This window comes from Hyperolius riggenbachi, chromosome 4, assembly GCF_040937935.1.
Source record: "Hyperolius riggenbachi isolate aHypRig1 chromosome 4, aHypRig1.pri, whole genome shotgun sequence".
In the NCBI taxonomy this organism is placed as follows: domain Eukaryota; kingdom Metazoa; phylum Chordata; class Amphibia; order Anura; family Hyperoliidae; genus Hyperolius; species Hyperolius riggenbachi.
The window spans coordinates 24,274,856-24,295,207 of NC_090649.1; the positions used below are offsets into that span (position 1 = coordinate 24,274,856).

Genomic DNA, 20,352 nt, shown 5'->3' on the forward strand with positions numbered 1-20,352 from the left:
ACTAGGTCATTGGAGAAGAACTAAAGTCAGTAGCGACCCTTATTGGCAGCAGCCCACTACTTTGTTTGAAGACAAAGTGCTTTGTATTTGACTTAATACCTCTAGCGACCCGTTTTGTCTGCTTCCACTTTTGGGAGTCTGATTACTTTTTACAGGTTGTATCACACCTTTCTAAAATTCCTACTTTTTGTTGACCCCTTGCTCAACACTCTGTGAAGACAAAAGAAATGTTGTAAAATACACAGTCCTCCATTCCAATGAAACTGTGTGGCGTTCCATCGTTAACTCTGACATCGCAGTTCCGCTCATCCGCCCGCGTCTCTTGCGCAGTTATGTATAGATGGGGGATTAGCTCAAATGGTAGAGCGCTCGCTTAGCATGCGAGAGGTAGCGGGATCGATGCCCGCATCCTCCACACACATTCTTTTCCATCTTGAACCCCAGAGACAAACACTCATTTTCTGCACCTTCCGCTCGCTAGGAATGAGGATCAAAGGCTGGCAAAACCTTAGCTGGGGTATCCTTCGATAGCTCAGCTGGTAGAGCGGAGGACTGTAGATTGACAAAATGTTGAGAAAACTGTAATCCTTAGGTTGCTGGTTTGATTCCGGCTCGAAGGAAATTTTACGTCACGTTGATAACACACCGTCTTTCTTGTTGACCCTTTCCCGTTTGCATCCCATGATACAACAGCGTATTCCTTACTCCACCGCTTTAGTGGAAAACGGCCCACATCTCTGGCAAACCATTTTTGGGCTTCTACCTGCCAGGGTAATTACCTATTACTGTTACCCTGACTCAATTAAAAAAGGGGAGTCGGGCAGCTTGCTAGAAAGAGTTACAGAGTTCAGCTGGGTAGGGTTGAGGATCAAAGGCCAAAAAAGACTCTTGTGGGGTATCCTTTCATAGCTCAGTGGCCATCAAGTTCCCCCTTTTTAGCCTCACTGCACCTCAGTCCAGAGCAAAAAAAAAAGCAGCAAGGGCAAGAGTGCTATCTCCCACTTTCCATTCCATCTACTAGGTCATTGGAGAAGAACTAAAGTCAGTAGCGACCCTTATTGGCAGCAGCCCACTACTTTGTTTGAAGACAAAGTGCTTTGTATTTGACTTAATACCTCTAGCGACCCGTTTTGTCTGCTTCCACTTTTGGGAGTCTGATTACTTTTTACAGGTTGTATCACACCTTTCTAAAATTCCTACTTTTTGTTGACCCCTTGCTCAACACTCTGTGAAGACAAAAGAAATGTTGTAAAATACACAGTCCTCCATTCCAATGAAACTGTGTGGCGTTCCATCGTTAACTCTGACATCGCAGTTCCGCTCATCCGCCCGCGTCTCTTGCGCAGTTGTGTATAGATGGGGGATTAGCTCAAATGGTAGAGCGCTCGCTTAGCATGCGAGAGGTAGTGGGATCTATGCCCGCATCCTCCACACACATGCTTTTCCATCTTGAACCCCAGAGACAAACACTCATTTTCTGCACCTTCCGCTCGCTAGGAATGAGGATCAAAGGCTGGCAAAACCTTAGCTGGGGTATCCTTCGATAGCTCAGCTGGTAGAGCGGAGGACTGTAGATTGACAAAATGTTGAGAAAACTGTAATCCTTAGGTCGCTGGTTCGATTCCGGCTCGAAGGAACTTTTACGTCACGTTGATAACACACCGTCTTTCTTGTTGACCCTTTCCCGTTTGCATCCCATGATACAACAGCGTCTTCCTTACTCCACCGCTTTAGTGGAAAACGGCCCACATCTCTGGCAAACCATTTTTGGGCTTCTACCTGCCAGGGTAATTACCTATTACTGTTACCCTGACTCAATTAAAAAAGGGGAGTCGGGCAGCTTGCTAGAAAGAGTTACAGAGTTCAGCTGGGTAGGGTTGAGGATCAAAGGCCAAAAAAGACTCTTGTGGGGTATCCTTTCATAGCTCAGTGGCCATCAAGTTCCCCCTTTTTAGCCTCACTGCACCTCAGTCCAGAGCAAAAAAAAAAGCAACAAGGGCAAGAGTGCTATCTCCCACTTTCCATTCCATCTACTAGGTCATTGGAGAAGAACTAAAGTCAGTAGCGACCCTTATTGGCAGCAGCCCACTACTTTGTTTGAAGACAAAGTGCTTTGTATTTGACTTAATACCTCTAGCGACCCGTTTTGTCTGCTTCCACTTTTGGGAGTCTGATTACTTTTTACAGGTTGTATCACACCTTTCTAAAATTCCTACTTTTTGTTGACCCCTTGCTCAACACTCTGTGAAAACAAAAGAAATGTTGTAAAATACACAGTCCTCCATTCCAATGAAACTGTGTGGCGTTCCATCGTTAACTCTGACATCGCAGTTCCGCTCATCCGCCCGCGTCTCTTGCGCAGTTATGTATAGATGGGGGATTAGCTCAAATGGTAGAGCGCTCGCTTAGCATGCGAGAGGTAGCGGGATCGATGCCCGCATCCTCCACACACATTCTTTTCCATCTTGAACCCCAGAGACAAACACTCATTTTCTGCACCTTCCGCTCGCTAGGAATGAGGATCAAAGGCTGGCAAAACCTTAGCTGGGGTATCCTTCGATAGCTCAGCTGGTAGAGCGGAGGACTGTAGATTGACAAAATGTTGAGAAAACTGTAATCCTTAGGTTGCTGGTTTGATTCCGGCTCGAAGGAAATTTTACGTCACGTTGATAACACACCGTCTTTCTTGTTGACCCTTTCCCGTTTGCATCCCATGATACAACAGCGTATTCCTTACTCCACCGCTTTAGTGGAAAACGGCCCACATCTCTGGCAAACCATTTTTGGGCTTCTACCTGCCAGGGTAATTACCTATTACTGTTACCCTGACTCAATTAAAAAAGGGGAGTCGGGCAGCTTGCTAGAAAGAGTTACAGAGTTCAGCTGGGTAGGGTTGAGGATCAAAGGCCAAAAAAGACTCTTGTGGGGTATCCTTTCATAGCTCAGTGGCCATCAAGTTCCCCCTTTTTAGCCTCACTGCACCTCAGTCCAGAGCAAAAAAAAAAGCAGCAAGGGCAAGAGTGCTATCTCCCACTTTCCATTCCATCTACTAGGTCATTGGAGAAGAACTAAAGTCAGTAGCGACCCTTATTGGCAGCAGCCCACTACTTTGTTTGAAGACAAAGTGCTTTGTATTTGACTTAATACCTCTAGCGACCCGTTTTGTCTGCTTCCACTTTTGGGAGTCTGATTACTTTTTACAGGTTGTATCACACCTTTCTAAAATTCCTACTTTTTGTTGACCCCTTGCTCAACACTCTGTGAAGACAAAAGAAATGTTGTAAAATACACAGTCCTCCATTCCAATGAAACTGTGTGGCGTTCCATCGTTAACTCTGACATCGCAGTTCCGCTCATCCGCCCGCGTCTCTTGCGCAGTTGTGTATAGATGGGGGATTAGCTCAAATGGTAGAGCGCTCGCTTAGCATGCGAGAGGTAGTGGGATCTATGCCCGCATCCTCCACACACATGCTTTTCCATCTTGAACCCCAGAGACAAACACTCATTTTCTGCACCTTCCGCTCGCTAGGAATGAGGATCAAAGGCTGGCAAAACCTTAGCTGGGGTATCCTTCGATAGCTCAGCTGGTAGAGCGGAGGACTGTAGATTGACAAAATGTTGAGAAAACTGTAATCCTTAGGTCGCTGGTTCGATTCCGGCTCGAAGGAACTTTTACGTCACGTTGATAACACACCGTCTTTCTTGTTGACCCTTTCCAGTTTGCATCCCATGATACAACAGCGTCTTCCTTACTCCACCGCTTTAGTGGAAAACGGCCCACATCTCTGGCAAACCATTTTTGGGCTTCTACCTGCCAGGGTAATTACCTATTACTGTTACCCTGACTCAATTAAAAAAGGGGAGTCGGGCAGCTTGCTAGAAAGAGTTACAGAGTTCAGCTGGGTAGGGTTGAGGATCAAAGGCCAAAAAAGACTCTTGTGGGGTATCCTTTCATAGCTCAGTGGCCATCAAGTTCCCCCTTTTTAGCCTCACTGCACCTCAGTCCAGAGCAAAAAAAAAAGCAACAAGGGCAAGAGTGCTATCTCCCACTTTCCATTCCATCTACTAGGTCATTGGAGAAGAACTAAAGTCAGTAGCGACCCTTATTGGCAGCAGCCCACTACTTTGTTTGAAGACAAAGTGCTTTGTATTTGACTTAATACCTCTAGCGACCCGTTTTGTCTGCTTCCACTTTTGGGAGTCTGATTACTTTTTACAGGTTGTATCACACCTTTCTAAAATTCCTACTTTTTGTTGACCCCTTGCTCAACACTCTGTGAAAACAAAAGAAATGTTGTAAAATACACAGTCCTCCATTCCAATGAAACTGTGTGGCGTTCCATCGTTAACTCTGACATCGCAGTTCCGCTCATCCGCCCGCATCTCTTGCGCAGTTGTGTATAGATGGGGGATTAGCTCAAATGGTAGAGCGCTCGCTTAGCATGCGAGAGGTAGCGGGATCGATGCCCGCATCCTCCACACACATGCTTTTCCATCTTGAACCCCAGAGACAAACACTCATTTTCTGCACCTTCCGCTCGCTAGGAATGAGGATCAAAGGCTGGCAAAACCTTAGCTAGGGTATCCTTCGATAGCTCAGCTGGTAGAGCGGAGGACTGTAGATTGACAAAATGTTGAGAAAACTGTAATCCTTAGGTAGCTGGTTCGATTCCGGCTCGAAGGAGCTTTTACGTCACGTTGATAACACACCGTCTTTCTTGTTGACCCTTTCCCGTTTGCATCCCATGATACAACAGCGTCTTCCTTACTCCACCGCTTTAGTGGAAAACGGCCCACATCTCTGGCAAACCATTTTTGGGCTTCTACCTGCCAGGGTAATTACCTATTACTGTTACCCTGACTCAATTAAAAAAGGGGAGTCGGGCAGCTTGCTAGAAAGAGTTACAGAGTTCAGCTGGGTAGGGTTGAGGATCAAAGGCCAAAAAAGACTCTTGTGGGGTATCCTTTCATAGCTCAGTGGCCATCAAAATCCCCCTTTTTAGCCTCACTGCACCTCAGTCCAGAGCAAAAAAAAAAAGCAACAAGGGCAAGAGTGCTATCTCCCACTTTCCATTCCATCTACTAGGTCATTGGAGAAGAACTAAAGTCAGTAGCGACCCTTATTGGCAGCAGCCCACTACTTTGTTTGAAGACAAAGTGCTTTGTATTTGACTTAATACCTCTAGCGACCCGTTTTGTCTGCTTCCACTTTTGGGAGTCTGATTACTTTTTACAGGTTGTATCACACCTTTCTAAAATTCCTACTTTTTGTTGACCCCTTGCTCAACACTCTGTGAAGACAAAAGAAATGTTGTAAAATACACAGTCCTCCATTCCAATGAAACTGTGTGGCGTTCCATCGTTAACTCTGACATCGCAGTTCCGCTCATCCGCCCGCGTCTCTTGCGCAGTTATGTATAGATGGGGGATTAGCTCAAATGGTAGAGCGCTCGCTTAGCATGCGAGAGGTAGCGGGATCGATGCCCGCATCCTCCACACACATTCTTTTCCATCTTGAACCCCAGAGACAAACACTCATTTTCTGCACCTTCCGCTCGCTAGGAATGAGGATCAAAGGCTGGCAAAACCTTAGCTGGGGTATCCTTCGATAGCTCAGCTGGTAGAGCGGAGGACTGTAGATTGACAAAATGTTGAGAAAACTGTAATCCTTAGGTTGCTGGTTTGATTCCGGCTCGAAGGAAATTTTACGTCACGTTGATAACACACCGTCTTTCTTGTTGACCCTTTCCCGTTTGCATCCCATGATACAACAGCGTATTCCTTACTCCACCGCTTTAGTGGAAAACGGCCCACATCTCTGGCAAACCATTTTTGGGCTTCTACCTGCCAGGGTAATTACCTATTACTGTTACCCTGACTCAATTAAAAAAGGGGAGTCGGGCAGCTTGCTAGAAAGAGTTACAGAGTTCAGCTGGGTAGGGTTGAGGATCAAAGGCCAAAAAAGACTCTTGTGGGGTATCCTTTCATAGCTCAGTGGCCATCAAGTTCCCCCTTTTTAGCCTCACTGCACCTCAGTCCAGAGCAAAAAAAAAAGCAGCAAGGGCAAGAGTGCTATCTCCCACTTTCCATTCCATCTACTAGGTCATTGGAGAAGAACTAAAGTCAGTAGCGACCCTTATTGGCAGCAGCCCACTACTTTGTTTGAAGACAAAGTGCTTTGTATTTGACTTAATACCTCTAGCGACCCGTTTTGTCTGCTTCCACTTTTGGGAGTCTGATTACTTTTTACAGGTTGTATCACACCTTTCTAAAATTCCTACTTTTTGTTGACCCCTTGCTCAACACTCTGTGAAGACAAAAGAAATGTTGTAAAATACACAGTCCTCCATTCCAATGAAACTGTGTGGCGTTCCATCGTTAACTCTGACATCGCAGTTCCGCTCATCCGCCAGCGTCTCTTGCGCAGTTGTGTATAGATGGGGGATTAGCTCAAATGGTAGAGCGCTCGCTTAGCATGCGAGAGGTAGTGGGATCTATGCCCGCATCCTCCACACACATGCTTTTCCATCTTGAACCCCAGAGACAAACACTCATTTTCTGCACCTTCCGCTCGCTAGGAATGAGGATCAAAGGCTGGCAAAACCTTAGCTGGGGTATCCTTCGATAGCTCAGCTGGTAGAGCGGAGGACTGTAGATTGACAAAATGTTGAGAAAACTGTAATCCTTAGGTCGCTGGTTCGATTCCGGCTCGAAGGAACTTTTACGTCACGTTGATAACACACCGTCTTTCTTGTTGACCCTTTCCCGTTTGCATCCCATGATACAACAGCGTCTTCCTTACTCCACCGCTTTAGTGGAAAACGGCCCACATCTCTGGCAAACCATTTTTGGGCTTCTACCTGCCAGGGTAATTACCTATTACTGTTACCCTGACTCAATTAAAAAAGGTGAGTCGGGCAGCTTGCTAGAAAGAGTTACAGAGTTCAGCTGGGTAGGGTTGAGGATCAAAGGCCAAAAAAGACTCTTGTGGGGTATCCTTTCATAGCTCAGTGGCCATCAAGTTCCCCCTTTTTAGCCTCACTGCACCTCAGTCCAGAGCAAAAAAAAAAGCAACAAGGGCAAGAGTGCTATCTCCCACTTTCCATTCCATCTACTAGGTCATTGGAGAAGAACTAAAGTCAGTAGCGACCCTTATTGGCAGCAGCCCACTACTTTGTTTGAAGACAAAGTGCTTTGTATTTGACTTAATACCTCTAGCGACCCGTTTTGTCTGCTTCCACTTTTGGGAGTCTGATTACTTTTTACAGGTTGTATCACACCTTTCTAAAATTCCTACTTTTTGTTGACCCCTTGCTCAACACTCTGTGAAGACAAAAGAAATGTTGTAAAATACACAGTCCTCCATTCCAATGAAACTGTGTGGCGTTCCATCGTTAACTCTGACATCGCAGTTCCGCTCATCCACCCGCATCTCTTGCGCAGTTGTGTATAGATGGGGGATTAGCTCAAATGGTAGAGCGCTCGCTTAGCATGCGAGAGGTAGCGGGATCGATGCCCGCATCCTCCACACACATGCTTTTCCATCTTGAACCCCAGAGACAAACACTCATTTTCTGCACCTTCCGCTCGCTAGGAATGAGGATCAAAGGCTGGCAAAACCTTAGCTAGGGTATCCTTCGATAGCTCAGCTGGTAGAGCGGAGGACTGTAGATTGACAAAATGTTGAGAAAACTGTAATCCTTAGGTAGCTGGTTCGATTCCGGCTCGAAGGAGCTTTTACGTCACGTTGATAACACACCGTCTTTCTTGTTGACCCTTTCCCGTTTGCATCCCATGATACAACAGCGTCTTCCTTACTCCACCGCTTTAGTGGAAAACGGCCCACATCTCTGGCAAACCATTTTTGGGCTTCTACCTGCCAGGGTAATTACCTATTACTGTTACCCTGACTCAATTAAAAAAGGGGAGTCGGGCAGCTTGCTAGAAAGAGTTACAGAGTTCAGCTGGGTAGGGTTGAGGATCAAAGGCCAAAAAAGACTCTTGTGGGGTATCCTTTCATAGCTCAGTGGCCATCAAAATCCCCCTTTTTAGCCTCACTGCACCTCAGTCCAGAGCAAAAAAAAAAGCAGCAAGGGCAAGAGTGCTATCTCCCACTTTCCATTCCATCTACTAGGTCATTGGAGAAGAACTAAAGTCAGTAGCGACCCTTATTGGCAGCAGCCCACTACTTTGTTTGAAGACAAAGTGCTTTGTATTTGACTTAATACCTCTAGCGACCCGTTTTGTCTGCTTCCACTTTTGGGAGTCTGATTACTTTTTACAGGTTGTATCACACCTTTCTAAAATTCCTACTTTTTGTTGACCCCTTGCTCAACACTCTGTGAAGACAAAACAAATGTTGTAAAATACACAGTCCTCCATTCCAATGAAACTGTGTGGCGTTCCATTGTTAACTCTGACATCGCAGTTCCGCTCATCCGCCCGCGTCTCTTGCGCAGTTGTGTATAGATGGGGGATTAGCTCAAATGGTAGAGCGCTCGCTTAGCATGCGAGAGGTAGCAGGATCAATGCCCGCATCCTCCACACACATGCTTTTCCATCTTGAACCCCAGAGACAAACACTCATTTTCTGCACCTTCCGCTCGCTAGGAATGAGGATCAAAGGCTGGCAAAACCTTAGCTGGGGTATCCTTCGATAGCTCAGCTGGTAGAGCGGAGGACTGTAGATTGACAAAATGTTGAGAAAACTGTAATCCTTAGGTCGCTGGTTCGATTCCGGCTCGAAGGAGCTTTTACGACACTTTGATAACACACCGTCTTTCTTGTTGACCCTTTCCCGTTTGCATCCCATGATACAACAGCGTCTTCCTTACTCCACCGCTTTAGTGGAAAACGGCCCACATCTCTGGCAAACCATTTTTGGGCTTCTACCTGCCAGGGTAATTACCTATTACTGTTACCCTGACTCAATTAAAAAAGGGGAGTCGGGCAGCTTGCTAGAAAGAGTTACAGAGTTCAGCTGGGTAGGGTTGAGGATCAAAGGCCAAAAAAGACTCTTGTGGGGTATCCTTTCATAGCTCAGTGGCCATCAAGTTCCCCCTTTTTAGCCTCACTGCACCTCAGTCCAGAGCACAAAAAAAAAGCAGCAAGGGCAAGAGTGCTATCTCCCACTTTCCATTCCATCTACTAGGTCATTGGAGAAGAACTAAAGTCAGTAGCGACCCTTATTGGCAGCAGCCCACTACTTTGTTTGAAGACAAAGTGCTTTGTATTTGACTTAATACCTCTAGCGACCCGTTTTGTCTGCTTCCACTTTTGGGAGTCTGATTACTTTTTACAGGTTGTATCACACCTTTCTAAAATTCCTACTTTTTGTTGACCCCTTGCTCAACACTCTGTGAAGACAAAAGAAATGTTGTAAAATACACAGTCCTCCATTCCAATGAAACTGTGTGGCGTTCCATCGTTAACTCTGACATCGCAGTTCCGCTCATCCGCCCGCGTCTCTTGCGCAGTTGTGTATAGATGGGGGATTAGCTCAAATGGTAGAGCGCTCGCTTAGCATGCGAGAGGTAGCGGGATCTATGCCCGCATCCTCCACACACATGCTTTTCCATCTTGAACCCCAGAGACAAACACTCATTTTCTGCACCTTCCGCTCGCTAGGAATGAGGATCAAAGGCTGGCAAAACCTTAGCTGGGGTATCCTTCGATAGCTCAGCTGGTAGAGCGGAGGACTGTAGATTGACAAAATGTTGAGAAAACTGTAATCCTTAGGTCGCTGGTTCGATTCCGGCTCGAAGGAACTTTTACGTCACGTTGATAACACACCGTCTTTCTTGTTGACCCTTTCCCGTTTGCATCCCATGATACAACAGCGTCTTCCTTACTCCACCGCTTTAGTGGAAAACGGCCCACATCTCTGGCAAACCATTTTTGGGCTTCTACCTGCCAGGGTAATTACCTATTACTGTTACCCTGACTCAATTAAAAAAGGGGAGTCGGGCAGCTTGCTAGAAAGAGTTACAGAGTTCAGCTGGGTAGGGTTGAGGATCAAAGGCCAAAAAAGACTCTTGTGGGGTATCCTTTCATAGCTCAGTGGCCATCAAGTTCCCCCTTTTTAGCCTCACTGCACCTCAGTCCAGAGCAAAAAAAAAAGCAACAAGGGCAAGAGTGCTATCTCCCACTTTCCATTCCATCTACTAGGTCATTGGAGAAGAACTAAAGTCAGTAGCGACCCTTATTGGCAGCAGCCCACTACTTTGTTTGAAGACAAAGTGCTTTGTATTTGACTTAATACCTCTAGCGACCCGTTTTGTCTGCTTCCACTTTTGGGAGTCTGATTACTTTTTACAGGTTGTATCACACCTTTCTAAAATTCCTACTTTTTGTTGACCCCTTGCTCAACACTCTGTGAAGACAAAAGAAATGTTGTAAAATACACAGTCCTCCATTCCAATGAAACTGTGTGGCGTTCCATCGTTAACTCTGACATCGCAGTTCCGCTCATCCGCCCGCATCTCTTGCGCAGTTGTGTATAGATGGGGGATTAGCTCAAATGGTAGAGCGCTCGCTTAGCATGCGAGAGGTAGCGGGATCGATGCCCGCATCCTCCACACACATGCTTTTCCATCTTGAACCCCAGAGACAAACACTCATTTTCTGCACCCTCCGCTCGCTAGGAATGAGGATCAAAGGCTGGCAAAACCTTAGCTAGAGTATCCTTCGATAGCTCAGCTGGTAGAGCGGAGGACTGTAGATTGACAAAATGTTGAGAAAACTGTAATCCTTAGGTAGCTGGTTCGATTCTGGCTCGAAGGAGCTTTTACGTCACGTTGATAACACACCGTCTTTCTTGTTGACCCTTTCCCGTTTGCATCCCATGATACAACAGCGTCTTACTTACTCCACCGCTTTAGTGGAAACCGGCCCACATCTCTGGCAAACCATTTTTGGGCTTCTACCTGCCAGGGTAATTACCTATTACTGTTACCCTGACTCAATTAAAAAAGGGGAGTCGGGCAGCTTGCTAGAAAGAGTTACAGAGTTCAGCTGGGTAGGGTTGAGGATCAAAGGCCAAAAAAGACTCTTGTGGGGTATCCTTTCATAGCTCAGTGGCCATCAAAATCCCCCTTTTTAGCCTCACTGCACCTCAGTCCAGAGCAAAAAAAAAAGCAGCAAGGGCAAGAGTGCTATCTCCCACTTTCCATTCCATCTACTAGGTCATTGGAGAAGAACTAAAGTCAGTAGCGACCCTTATTGGCAGCAGCCCACTACTTTGTTTGAAGACAAAGTGCTTTGTATTTGACTTAATACCTCTAGCGACCCGTTTTGTCTGCTTCCACTTTTGGGAGTCTGATTACTTTTTACAGGTTGTATCACACCTTTCTAAAATTCCTACTTTTTGTTGACCCCTTGCTCAACACTCTGTGAAGACAAAACAAATGTTGTAAAATACACAGTCCTCCATTCCAATGAAACTGTGTGGCGTTCCATCGTTAACTCTGACATCGCAGTTCCGCTCATCCGCCCGCGTCTCTTGCGCAGTTGTGTATAGATGGGGGATTAGCTCAAATGGTAGAGCGCTCGCTTAGCATGCGAGAGGTAGCGGGATCAATGCCCGCATCCTCCACACACATGCTTTTCCATCTTGAACCCCAGAGACAAACACTCATTTTCTGCACCTTCCGCTCGCTAGGAATGAGGATCAAAGGCTGGCAAAACCTTAGCTGCGGTAATCTTCGATAGCTCAGCTGGTAGAGCGGAGGACTGTAGATTGACAAAATGTTGAGAAAACTGTAATCCTTAGGTCGCTGGTTCGATTCCGGCTCGAAGGAGCTTTTACGTCACGTTGATAACACACCGTCTTTCTTGTTGACCCTTTCCCGTTTGCATCCCATGATACAACAGCGTCTTCCTTACTCCACCGCTTTAGTGGAAAACGGCCCACATCTCTGGCAAACCATTTTTGGGCTTCTACCTGCCAGGGTAATTACCTATTACTGTTACCCTGACTCAATTAAAAAAGGGGAGTCGGGCAGCTTGCTAGAAAGAGTTACAGAGTTCAGCTGGGTAGGGTTGAGGATCAAAGGCCAAAAAAGACTCTTGTGGGGTATCCTTTCATAGCTCAGTGGCCATCAAGTTCCCCCTTTTTAGCCTCACTGCACCTCAGTCCAGAGCAAAAAAAAAAAAGCAACAAGGGCAAGAGTGCTATCTCCCACTTTCCATTCCATCTACTAGGTCATTGGAGAAGAACTAAAGTCAGTAGCGACCCTTATTGGCAGCAGCCCACTACTTTGTTTGAAGACAAAGTGCTTTGTATTTGACTTAATACCTCTAGCGACCCGTTTTGTCTGCTTCCACTTTTGGGAGTCTGATTACTTTTTACCGGTTGTATCACACCTTTCTAAAATTCCTACTTTTTGTTGACCCCTTGCTCAACACTCTGTGAAGACAAAAGAAATGTTGTAAAATACACAGTCCTCCATTCCAATGAAACTGTGTGGCGTTCCATCGTTAACTCTGACATCGCAGTTCCGCTCATCCGCCCGCGTCTCTTGCGCAGTTGTGTATAGATGGGGGATTAGCTCAAATGGTAGAGCGCTCGCTTAGCATACGAGAGGTAGCGGGATCGATGCCCGCATCCTCCACACACATGCTTTTCCATCTTGAACCCCAGAGACAAACACTCATTTTCTGCACCTTCCGCTCGCTAGGAATGAGGATCAAAGGCTGGCAAAACCTTAGCTGGGGTATCCTTCGATAGCTCAGCTGGTAGAGCGGAGGACTGTAGATTGACAAAATGTTGAGAAAACTGTAATCCTTAGGTCGCTGGTTCGATTCCGGCTCGAAGGAACTTTTACGTCACGTTGATAACACACCGTCTTTCTTGTTGACCCTTTCCCGTTTGCATCCCATGATACAACAGCGTCTTCCTTACTCCACCGCTTTAGTGGAAAACGGCCCACATCTCTGGCAAACCATTTTTGGGCTTCTACCTGCCAGGGTAATTACCTATTACTGTTACCCTGACTCAATTAAAAAAGGGGAGTCGGGCAGCTTGCTAGAAAGAGTTACAGAGTTCAGCTGGGTAGGGTTGAGGATCAAAGGCCAAAAAAGACTCTTGTGGGGTATCCTTTCATAGCTCAGTGGCCATCAAGTTCCCCCTTTTTAGCCTCACTGCACCTCAGTCCAGAGCAAAAAAAAAAGCAACAAGGGCAAGAGTGCTATCTCCCACTTTCCATTCCATCTACTAGGTCATTGGAGAAGAACTAAAGTCAGTAGCGACCCTTATTGGCAGCAGCCCACTACTTTGTTTGAAGACAAAGTGCTTTGTATTTGACTTAATACCTCTAGCGACCCGTTTTGTCTGCTTCCACTTTTGGGAGTCTGATTACTTTTTACAGGTTGTATCACACCTTTCTAAAATTCCTACTTTTTGTTGACCCCTTGCTCAACACTCTGTGAAGACAAAAGAAATGTTGTAAAATACACAGTCCTCCATTCCAATGAAACTGTGTGGCGTTCCATCGTTAACTCTGACATCGCAGTTCCGCTCATCCGCCCGCGTCTCTTGCGCAGTTGGGTGTAGATGGGGGATTAGCTCAAATGGTAGAGCGCTCGCTTAGCATGCGAGAGGTAGCGGGATCGATGCCCGCATCCTCCACACACATGCTTTTCCATCTTGAACCCCAGAGACAAACACTCATTTTCTGCACCTTCCGCTAGCTAGGAATGAGGATCAAAGGCTGGCAAAACTTTAGCTGGGGTATCCTTCGATAGCTCAGCTGGTAGAGCGGAGGACTGTAGATTGACAAAATGTTGAGAAAACTGTAATCCTTAGGTCGCTGGGTCGATTCCGTCTCGAAGGAACTTTTACGTCACGTTGATAACACACCGTCTTTCTTGTTGACCCTTTCCCGTTTGCATCCCATGATACAACAGCGTCTTCCTTACTCCACCGCTTTAGTGGAAAACGGCCCACATCTCTGGCAAACCATTTTTGGGCTTCTACCTGCCAGGGTAATTACCTATTACTGTTACCCTGACTCAATTAAAAAAGGGGACTCGGGCAGCTTGCTAGAAAGAGTTACAGAGTTCAGCTGGGTAGGGTTGAGGATCAAAGGCCAAAAAAGACTCTTGTGGGGTATCCTTTCATAGCTCAGTGGCCATCAAGTTCCCCCTTTTTAGCCTCACTGCACCTCAGTCCAGAGCAAAAAAAAAAAGCAACAAGGGCAAGAGTGCTATCTCCCACTTTCCATTCCATCTACTAGGTCATTGGAGAAGAACTAAAGTCAGTTGCGACCCTTATTGGCAGCAGCCCACTACTTTGTTTGAAGACAAAGTGCTTTGTATTTGACTTAATACCTCTAGCGACCCGTTTTGTCTGCTTCCACTTTTGGGAGTCTGATTACTTTTTACAGGTTGTATCACACCTTTCTAAAATTCCTACTTTTTGTTGACCCCTTGCTCAACACTCTGTGAAGACAAAAGAAATGTTGTAAAATACACAGTCCTCCATTCCAATGAAACTGTGTGGCGTTCCATCGTTAACTCTGACATCGCAGTTCTGCTCATCCGCCCGCGTCTCTTGCGCAGTAGTGTATAGATGGGGGATTAGCTCAAATGGTAGAGCGCTCGCTTAGCATGCGAGAGGTAGCGGGATCGATGCCCGCATCCTCCACACACATGCTTTTCCATCTTGAACCCCAGAGACAAACACTCATTTTCTGCACATTCCGCTAGCTAGGAATGAGGATCAAAGGCTGGCAAAACCTTAGCTGGGGTATCCTTCGATAGCTCAGCTGGTAGAGCGGAGGACTGTAAATTGACAAAATGTTGAGAAAACTGTAATCCTTAGGTTGCTGGTTCGATTCCGGCTCGAAGGAACTTTTACGTCACGTTGATAACACACCGTCTTTCTTGTTGACCCTTTCCCGTTTGCATCCCATGATACAACAGCGTCTTCCTTACTCCACCGCTTTAGTGGAAAACGGCCCACATCTCTGGCAAACCATTTTTGGGCTTCTACCTGCCAGGGTAATTACCTATTACTGTTACCCTGACTCAATTAAAAAAGGGGAGTCGGGCAGCTTGCTAGAAAGAGTTACAGAGTTCAGCTGGGTAGGGTTGAGGATCAAAGGCCAAAAAAGACTCTTGTGGGGTATCCTTTCATAGCTCAGTGGCCATCAAGTTCCCCCTTTTTAGCCTCACTGCACCTCAGTCCAGAGCAAAAAAAAAAAAGCAACAAGGGCAAGAGTGCTATCTCCCACTTTCCATTCCATCTACTAGGTCAGTGGAGAAGAACTAAAGTCAGTAGCGACCCTTATTGGCAGCAGCCCACTACTTTGTTTGAAGACAAAGTGCTTTGTATTTGACTTAATACCTCTAGCGACCCGTTTTGTCTGCTTCCACTTTTGGGAGTCTGATTACTTTTTACAGGTTGTATCACACCTTTCTAAAATTCCTACTTTTTGTTGACCCCTTGCTCAACACTCTGTGAAGACAAAAGAAATGTTGTAAAATACACAGTCCTCCATTCCAATGAAACCATTCCAAAAAGCAACAAGGGCAAGAGTGCTATCTCCCACTTTCCATTCCATCTACTAGGTCATTGGAGAAGAACTAAAGTCAGTAGCGACCCTTATTGGCAGCAGCCCACTACTTTGTTTGAAGACAAAGTGCTTTGTATTTGACTTAATACCTCTAGCGACCCGTTTTGTCTGCTTCCACTTTTGGGAGTCTGATTACTTTTTACAGGTTGTATCAAACCTTTCTAAAATTCCTACTTTTTGTTGACCCCTTGCTCAACACTCTGTGAAGACAAAAGAAATGTTGTAAAATACACAGTCCTCCATTCCAATGAAACTGTGTGGCGTTCCATCGTTAACTCTGACATCGCAGTTCCGCTCATCCGCCCGCGTCTCTTGCGCAGTTGTGTATAGATGGGGGATTAGCTCAAATGGTAGAGTGCTCGCTTAGCATGCAAGAGGTAGCGGGATCGATGCCCGCATCCTCCACACACATGCTTTTCCATCTTGAACCCCAGAGACAAACACTCATTTTCTGCACCTTCCGCTCGCTAGGAATGAGGATCAAAGGCTGGTAAAACCTTAGCTGGGGTATCCTTCGATAGCTCAGCTGGTAGAGCGGAGGACTGTAGATTGACAAAATGTTGAGAAAACTGTAATCCTTAGGTCGCTGGTTCGATTCCGGCTCGAAGGAACTTTTACGTCACGTTGATAACACACCGTCTTTCTTGTTGACCCTTTCCCGTTTGCATCCCATGATACAACAGCGTCTTCCTTACTCCACCGCTTTAGTGGAAAACGGCCCACATCTCTGGCAAACCATTTTTGGGCTTCTACCTGCCAGGGTGATTACCTATTACTGTTACCCTGACTCAATTAAAAAAGGGGAGTCGGGCAGCTTGCTAGAAAGAGTTACAGAGTTCAGCTGGGTAGGGTTGAGGATCAAAGGCCAAAAAAGACTCTTGTGGGGTATCCTTTCATAGCTCAGTGGCCATCAAGTTCCCCCTTTTTAGCCTCACTGCACCTCAGTCCAGAGCAAAAAAAAAAAGCAACAAGGGCAAGAGTGCTATCTCCCACTTTCCATTCCATCTACTAGGTCATTGGAGAAGAACTAAAGTCAGTAGCGACCCTTATTGGCAGCAGCCCACTACTTTTTTTGAAGACAAAGTGCTTTGTATTTGACTTAATACCTCTAGCGACCCGTTTTGTCTGCTTCCACTTTTGGGAGTCTGATTACTTTTTACAGGTTGTATCAAACCTTTCTAAAATTCCTACTTTTTGTTGACCCCTTGCTCAACACTCTGTGAAGACAAAAGAAATATTGTAAAATACACAGTCCTCCATTCCAATGAAACTGTGTGGCGTTCCATCGTTAACTCTGACATCGCAGTTCCGCTCATCCGCCCGCGTCTCTTGCGCAGTTGTGTATAGATGGGGGATTAGCTCAAATGGTAGAGCGCTTGCTTAGCATGCGAGAGGTAGCGGGATCGATGCCCGCATCCTACACACACATGCTTTTCCATCTTGAACCCCAGAGACAAACACTCATTTTCTGCACCTTCCGCTCGCTAGGAATGAGGATCAAAGACTGGCAAAACCTTACCTGGGGTATCCTTCGATAGCTCAGCTGGTAGAGCGGAGGACTGTAGATTGACAAAATGTTGAGAAAACTGTAATCCTTAGGTCGCTGGTTCGATTCCGGCTCGAAGGAGCTTTTACGTCACGTTGATAACACACCGTCTTTCTTGTTGACCCTTTCCCGTTTGCATCCCATGATACAACAGCGTCTTCCTTACTCCACCGCTTTAGTGGAAAACGGCCCACATCTCTGGCAAACCATTTTTGGGCTTCTACCTGCCAGGGTAATTACCTATTACTGTTACCCTGACTCAATTAAAAAAGGGGAGTCGGGCAGCTTGCTAGAAAGAGTTACAGAGTTCAGCTGGGTAGGGTTGAGGATCAAAGGCCAAAAAAGACTCTTGTGGGGTATCCTTTCATAGCTCAGTGGCCATCAAGTTCCTCCTTTTTAGCCTCACTGCACCTCAGTCCAGAGCAAAAAAAAAAAAAGCAACAAGGGCAAGAGTGCTATCTCCCACTTTCCATTCCATCTACTAGGTCATTGGAGAAGAACTAAAGTCAGTAGCGACCCTTATTGGCAGCAGCCCACTACTTTGTTTGAAGACAAAGTGCTTTGTATTTGACTTAATACCTCTAGCGACCCGTTTTGTCTGCTTCCACTTTTGGGAGTCTGATTACTTTTTACAGGTTGTATCACACCTTTCTAAAATTCCTACTTTTTGTTGACCCCTTGCTCAACACTCTGTGAAGACAAAAGAAATGTTGTAAAATACACAGTCCTCCATTCCAATGAAACTGTGTGGCGTTCCATCGTTAACTCTGACATCGCAGTTCCGCTCATCCGCCCGCGTCTCTTGCACAGTTGGGTGTAGATGGGGGATTAGCTCAAATGGTAGAGCGCTCGCTTAGCATGCGAGAGGTAGCGGGATCGATGCCCGCATCCTCCACACACATGCTTTTCCATCTTGAACCCCAGAGACAAACACTCATTTTCTGCACCTTCCGCTCGCTAGGAATGAGGATCAAAGGCTGGCAAAACCTTAGCTGGGGTATCCTTCGATAGCTCAGCTGGTAGAGCGGAGGACTGTAGATTGACAAAATGTTGAGAAAACTGTAATCCTTAGGTCGCTGGGTCGATTCCGTCTCGAAGGAACTTTTACGTCACGTTGATAACACACCGTCTTTCTTGTTGACCCTTTCCCGTTTGCATCCCATGATACAACAGCGTCTTCCTTACTCCACCGCTTTAGTGGAAAACGGCCCACATCTCTGGCAAACCATTTTTGGGCTTCTACCTGCCAGGGTAATTACCTATTACTGTTACCCTGACTCAATTAAAAAAGGGGAGTCGGGCAGCTTGCTAGAAAGAGTTACAGAGTTCAGCTGGGTAGGGTTGAGGATCAAAGGCCAAAAAAGACTCTTGTGGGGTATCCTTTCATAGCTCAGTGGCCATCAAGTTCCCCCTTTTTAGCCTCACTGCACCTCAGTCCAGAGCAAAAAAAAAAAAGCAACAAGGGCAAGAGTGCTATCTCCCACTTTCCATTCCATCTACTAGGTCATTGGAGAAGAACTAAAGTCAGTAGCGACCCTTATTGGCAGCAGCCCACTACTTTGTTTGAAGACAAAGTGCTTTGTATTTGACTTAATACCTCTAGCGACCCGTTTTGTCTGCTTCCACTTTTCGGAGTCTGATTACTTTTTACAGGTTGTATCACACCTTTCTAAAATTCCTACTTTTTGTTGACCCCTTGCTCAACACTCTGTGAAGACAAAAGAAATGTTGTAAAATACACAGTCCTCCATTCCAATGAAACTGTGTGGCGTTCCATCGTTAACTCTGACATCGCAGTTCTGCTCATCCGCCCGCGTCTCTTGTGCAGTAGTGTATAGAGGGGGGATTAGCTCAAATGGTAGAGCGCTCGCTTAGCATGCGAGAGGTAGCGGGATCGATGCCCGCATCCTCCACACACATGCTTTTCCATCTTGAACCCCAGAGACAAACACTCATTTTCTGCACATTCCGCTAGCTAGGAATGAGGATCAAAGGCTGGCAAAACCTTAGCTGGGGTATCCTTCGATAGCTCAGCTGGTAGAGCGGAGGACTGTAGATTGACAAAATGTTGAGAAAACTGTAATCCTTAGGTTGCTGGTTCGATTCCGGCTCGAAGGAACTTTTACGTCACGTTGATAACACACCGTCTTTCTTGTTGACCCTTTCCCGTTTGCATCCCATGATACAACAGCGTCTTCCTTACTCCACCGCTTTAGTGGAAAACGGCCCACATCTCTGGCAAACCATTTTTGGGCTTCTACCTGCCAGGGTAATTACCTATTACTGTTACCCTGACTCAATTAAAAAAGGGGAGTCGGGCAGCTTGCTAGAAAGAGTTACAGAGTTCAGCTGGGTAGGGTTGAGGATCAAAGGCCAAAAAAGACTCTTGTGGGGTATCCTTTCATAGCTCAGTGGCCATCAAGTTCCCCCTTTTTAGCCTCACTGCACCTCAGTCCAGAGCAAAAAAAAAAAAGCAACAAGGGCAAGAGTGCTATCTCCCACTTTCCATTCCATCTACTAGGTCATTGGAGAAGAACTAAAGTCAGTAGCGACCCTTATTGGCAGCAGCCCACTACTTTGTTTGAAGACAAAGTGCTTTGTATTTGACTTAATACCTCTAGCGACCCGTTTTGTCTGCTTCCACTTTTCGGAGTCTGATTACTTTTTACAGGTTGTATCACACCTTTCTAAAATTCCTACTTTTTGTTGACCCCTTGCTCAACACTCTGTGAAGACAAAAGAAATGTTGTAAAATACACAGTCCTCCATTCCAATGAAACTGTGTGGCGTTCCATCGTTAACTCTGACATCGCAGTTCCGCTCATCCGCCCGCGTCTCTTGCGCAGTTGTGTATAGATGGGGGATTAGCTCAAATGGTAGAGCGCTTGCTTAGCATGCGAGAGGTAGCGGGATCGATGCCCGCATCCTCCACACACATGCTTTTCCATCTTGAACCCCAGAGACAAACACTCATTTTCTGCACCTTCCGCTCGCTAGGAATGAGGATCAAAGACTGGCAAAACCTTACCTGGGGTATCCTTCGATAGCTCAGCTGGTAGAGCGGAGGACTGTAGATTGACAAAATGTTGAGAAAACTGTAATCCTTAGGTCGCTGGTTCGATTCCGGCTCGAAGGAGCTTTTACGTCACGTTGATAACACACCGTCTTTCTTGTTGACCCTTTCCCGTTTGCATCCCATGATACAACAGCGTCTTCCTTACTCCACCGCTT

The 20,352-nt window shown here is 46.2% G+C and overlaps 26 non-coding genes across 26 annotated transcripts; all 26 read left to right on the top strand.

Annotated features, from left to right (window-relative positions):
• The first annotated feature begins 342 nt into the window (after nt 1-342).
• On the top strand, nt 343-415 carry TRNAA-AGC (transfer RNA alanine (anticodon AGC)). Its single transcript has one exon. It is a non-coding gene; the product is annotated as a tRNA-Ala (tRNA).
• Nucleotides 416-1,537: 1,122 nt separating this feature from the next.
• Nucleotides 1,538-1,636, top strand: TRNAY-GUA (transfer RNA tyrosine (anticodon GUA)). Its single transcript has 2 exons — nt 1,538-1,574; nt 1,601-1,636. It is a non-coding gene; the product is annotated as a tRNA-Tyr (tRNA).
• Nucleotides 1,637-2,374: 738 nt separating this feature from the next.
• TRNAA-AGC (transfer RNA alanine (anticodon AGC)) lies at nt 2,375-2,447 on the top strand. Its single transcript has one exon. It is a non-coding gene; the product is annotated as a tRNA-Ala (tRNA).
• A 1,122-nt stretch (nt 2,448-3,569) lies between these two features.
• Nucleotides 3,570-3,668, top strand: TRNAY-GUA (transfer RNA tyrosine (anticodon GUA)). Its single transcript has 2 exons — nt 3,570-3,606; nt 3,633-3,668. It is a non-coding gene; the product is annotated as a tRNA-Tyr (tRNA).
• A 738-nt stretch (nt 3,669-4,406) lies between these two features.
• On the top strand, nt 4,407-4,479 carry TRNAA-AGC (transfer RNA alanine (anticodon AGC)). Its single transcript has one exon. It is a non-coding gene; the product is annotated as a tRNA-Ala (tRNA).
• A 106-nt stretch (nt 4,480-4,585) lies between these two features.
• Nucleotides 4,586-4,684, top strand: TRNAY-GUA (transfer RNA tyrosine (anticodon GUA)). Its single transcript has 2 exons — nt 4,586-4,622; nt 4,649-4,684. It is a non-coding gene; the product is annotated as a tRNA-Tyr (tRNA).
• Nucleotides 4,685-5,423: 739 nt separating this feature from the next.
• TRNAA-AGC (transfer RNA alanine (anticodon AGC)) lies at nt 5,424-5,496 on the top strand. The gene has a single exon. It is a non-coding gene; the product is annotated as a tRNA-Ala (tRNA).
• Nucleotides 5,497-6,618: 1,122 nt separating this feature from the next.
• On the top strand, nt 6,619-6,717 carry TRNAY-GUA (transfer RNA tyrosine (anticodon GUA)). The gene is made up of 2 exons: nt 6,619-6,655; nt 6,682-6,717. It is a non-coding gene; the product is annotated as a tRNA-Tyr (tRNA).
• A 738-nt stretch (nt 6,718-7,455) lies between these two features.
• Nucleotides 7,456-7,528, top strand: TRNAA-AGC (transfer RNA alanine (anticodon AGC)). Its single transcript has one exon. It is a non-coding gene; the product is annotated as a tRNA-Ala (tRNA).
• Nucleotides 7,529-7,634: 106 nt separating this feature from the next.
• TRNAY-GUA (transfer RNA tyrosine (anticodon GUA)) lies at nt 7,635-7,733 on the top strand. The gene is made up of 2 exons: nt 7,635-7,671; nt 7,698-7,733. It is a non-coding gene; the product is annotated as a tRNA-Tyr (tRNA).
• Nucleotides 7,734-8,650: 917 nt separating this feature from the next.
• Nucleotides 8,651-8,749, top strand: TRNAY-GUA (transfer RNA tyrosine (anticodon GUA)). Its single transcript has 2 exons — nt 8,651-8,687; nt 8,714-8,749. It is a non-coding gene; the product is annotated as a tRNA-Tyr (tRNA).
• Nucleotides 8,750-9,667: 918 nt separating this feature from the next.
• On the top strand, nt 9,668-9,766 carry TRNAY-GUA (transfer RNA tyrosine (anticodon GUA)). Its single transcript has 2 exons — nt 9,668-9,704; nt 9,731-9,766. It is a non-coding gene; the product is annotated as a tRNA-Tyr (tRNA).
• A 738-nt stretch (nt 9,767-10,504) lies between these two features.
• TRNAA-AGC (transfer RNA alanine (anticodon AGC)) lies at nt 10,505-10,577 on the top strand. Its single transcript has one exon. It is a non-coding gene; the product is annotated as a tRNA-Ala (tRNA).
• A 943-nt stretch (nt 10,578-11,520) lies between these two features.
• On the top strand, nt 11,521-11,593 carry TRNAA-AGC (transfer RNA alanine (anticodon AGC)). The gene has a single exon. It is a non-coding gene; the product is annotated as a tRNA-Ala (tRNA).
• Nucleotides 11,594-11,699: 106 nt separating this feature from the next.
• Nucleotides 11,700-11,798, top strand: TRNAY-GUA (transfer RNA tyrosine (anticodon GUA)). The gene is made up of 2 exons: nt 11,700-11,736; nt 11,763-11,798. It is a non-coding gene; the product is annotated as a tRNA-Tyr (tRNA).
• Nucleotides 11,799-12,717: 919 nt separating this feature from the next.
• TRNAY-GUA (transfer RNA tyrosine (anticodon GUA)) lies at nt 12,718-12,816 on the top strand. Its single transcript has 2 exons — nt 12,718-12,754; nt 12,781-12,816. It is a non-coding gene; the product is annotated as a tRNA-Tyr (tRNA).
• Nucleotides 12,817-13,554: 738 nt separating this feature from the next.
• On the top strand, nt 13,555-13,627 carry TRNAA-AGC (transfer RNA alanine (anticodon AGC)). The gene has a single exon. It is a non-coding gene; the product is annotated as a tRNA-Ala (tRNA).
• A 944-nt stretch (nt 13,628-14,571) lies between these two features.
• TRNAA-AGC (transfer RNA alanine (anticodon AGC)) lies at nt 14,572-14,644 on the top strand. Its single transcript has one exon. It is a non-coding gene; the product is annotated as a tRNA-Ala (tRNA).
• A 106-nt stretch (nt 14,645-14,750) lies between these two features.
• On the top strand, nt 14,751-14,849 carry TRNAY-GUA (transfer RNA tyrosine (anticodon GUA)). Its single transcript has 2 exons — nt 14,751-14,787; nt 14,814-14,849. It is a non-coding gene; the product is annotated as a tRNA-Tyr (tRNA).
• A 1,237-nt stretch (nt 14,850-16,086) lies between these two features.
• On the top strand, nt 16,087-16,185 carry TRNAY-GUA (transfer RNA tyrosine (anticodon GUA)). The gene is made up of 2 exons: nt 16,087-16,123; nt 16,150-16,185. It is a non-coding gene; the product is annotated as a tRNA-Tyr (tRNA).
• Nucleotides 16,186-17,103: 918 nt separating this feature from the next.
• Nucleotides 17,104-17,202, top strand: TRNAY-GUA (transfer RNA tyrosine (anticodon GUA)). The gene is made up of 2 exons: nt 17,104-17,140; nt 17,167-17,202. It is a non-coding gene; the product is annotated as a tRNA-Tyr (tRNA).
• Nucleotides 17,203-17,943: 741 nt separating this feature from the next.
• On the top strand, nt 17,944-18,016 carry TRNAA-AGC (transfer RNA alanine (anticodon AGC)). The gene has a single exon. It is a non-coding gene; the product is annotated as a tRNA-Ala (tRNA).
• Nucleotides 18,017-18,961: 945 nt separating this feature from the next.
• On the top strand, nt 18,962-19,034 carry TRNAA-AGC (transfer RNA alanine (anticodon AGC)). Its single transcript has one exon. It is a non-coding gene; the product is annotated as a tRNA-Ala (tRNA).
• A 106-nt stretch (nt 19,035-19,140) lies between these two features.
• Nucleotides 19,141-19,239, top strand: TRNAY-GUA (transfer RNA tyrosine (anticodon GUA)). Its single transcript has 2 exons — nt 19,141-19,177; nt 19,204-19,239. It is a non-coding gene; the product is annotated as a tRNA-Tyr (tRNA).
• Nucleotides 19,240-19,979: 740 nt separating this feature from the next.
• TRNAA-AGC (transfer RNA alanine (anticodon AGC)) lies at nt 19,980-20,052 on the top strand. Its single transcript has one exon. It is a non-coding gene; the product is annotated as a tRNA-Ala (tRNA).
• A 106-nt stretch (nt 20,053-20,158) lies between these two features.
• TRNAY-GUA (transfer RNA tyrosine (anticodon GUA)) lies at nt 20,159-20,257 on the top strand. Its single transcript has 2 exons — nt 20,159-20,195; nt 20,222-20,257. It is a non-coding gene; the product is annotated as a tRNA-Tyr (tRNA).
• Nucleotides 20,258-20,352: the final 95 nt, after the last annotated feature.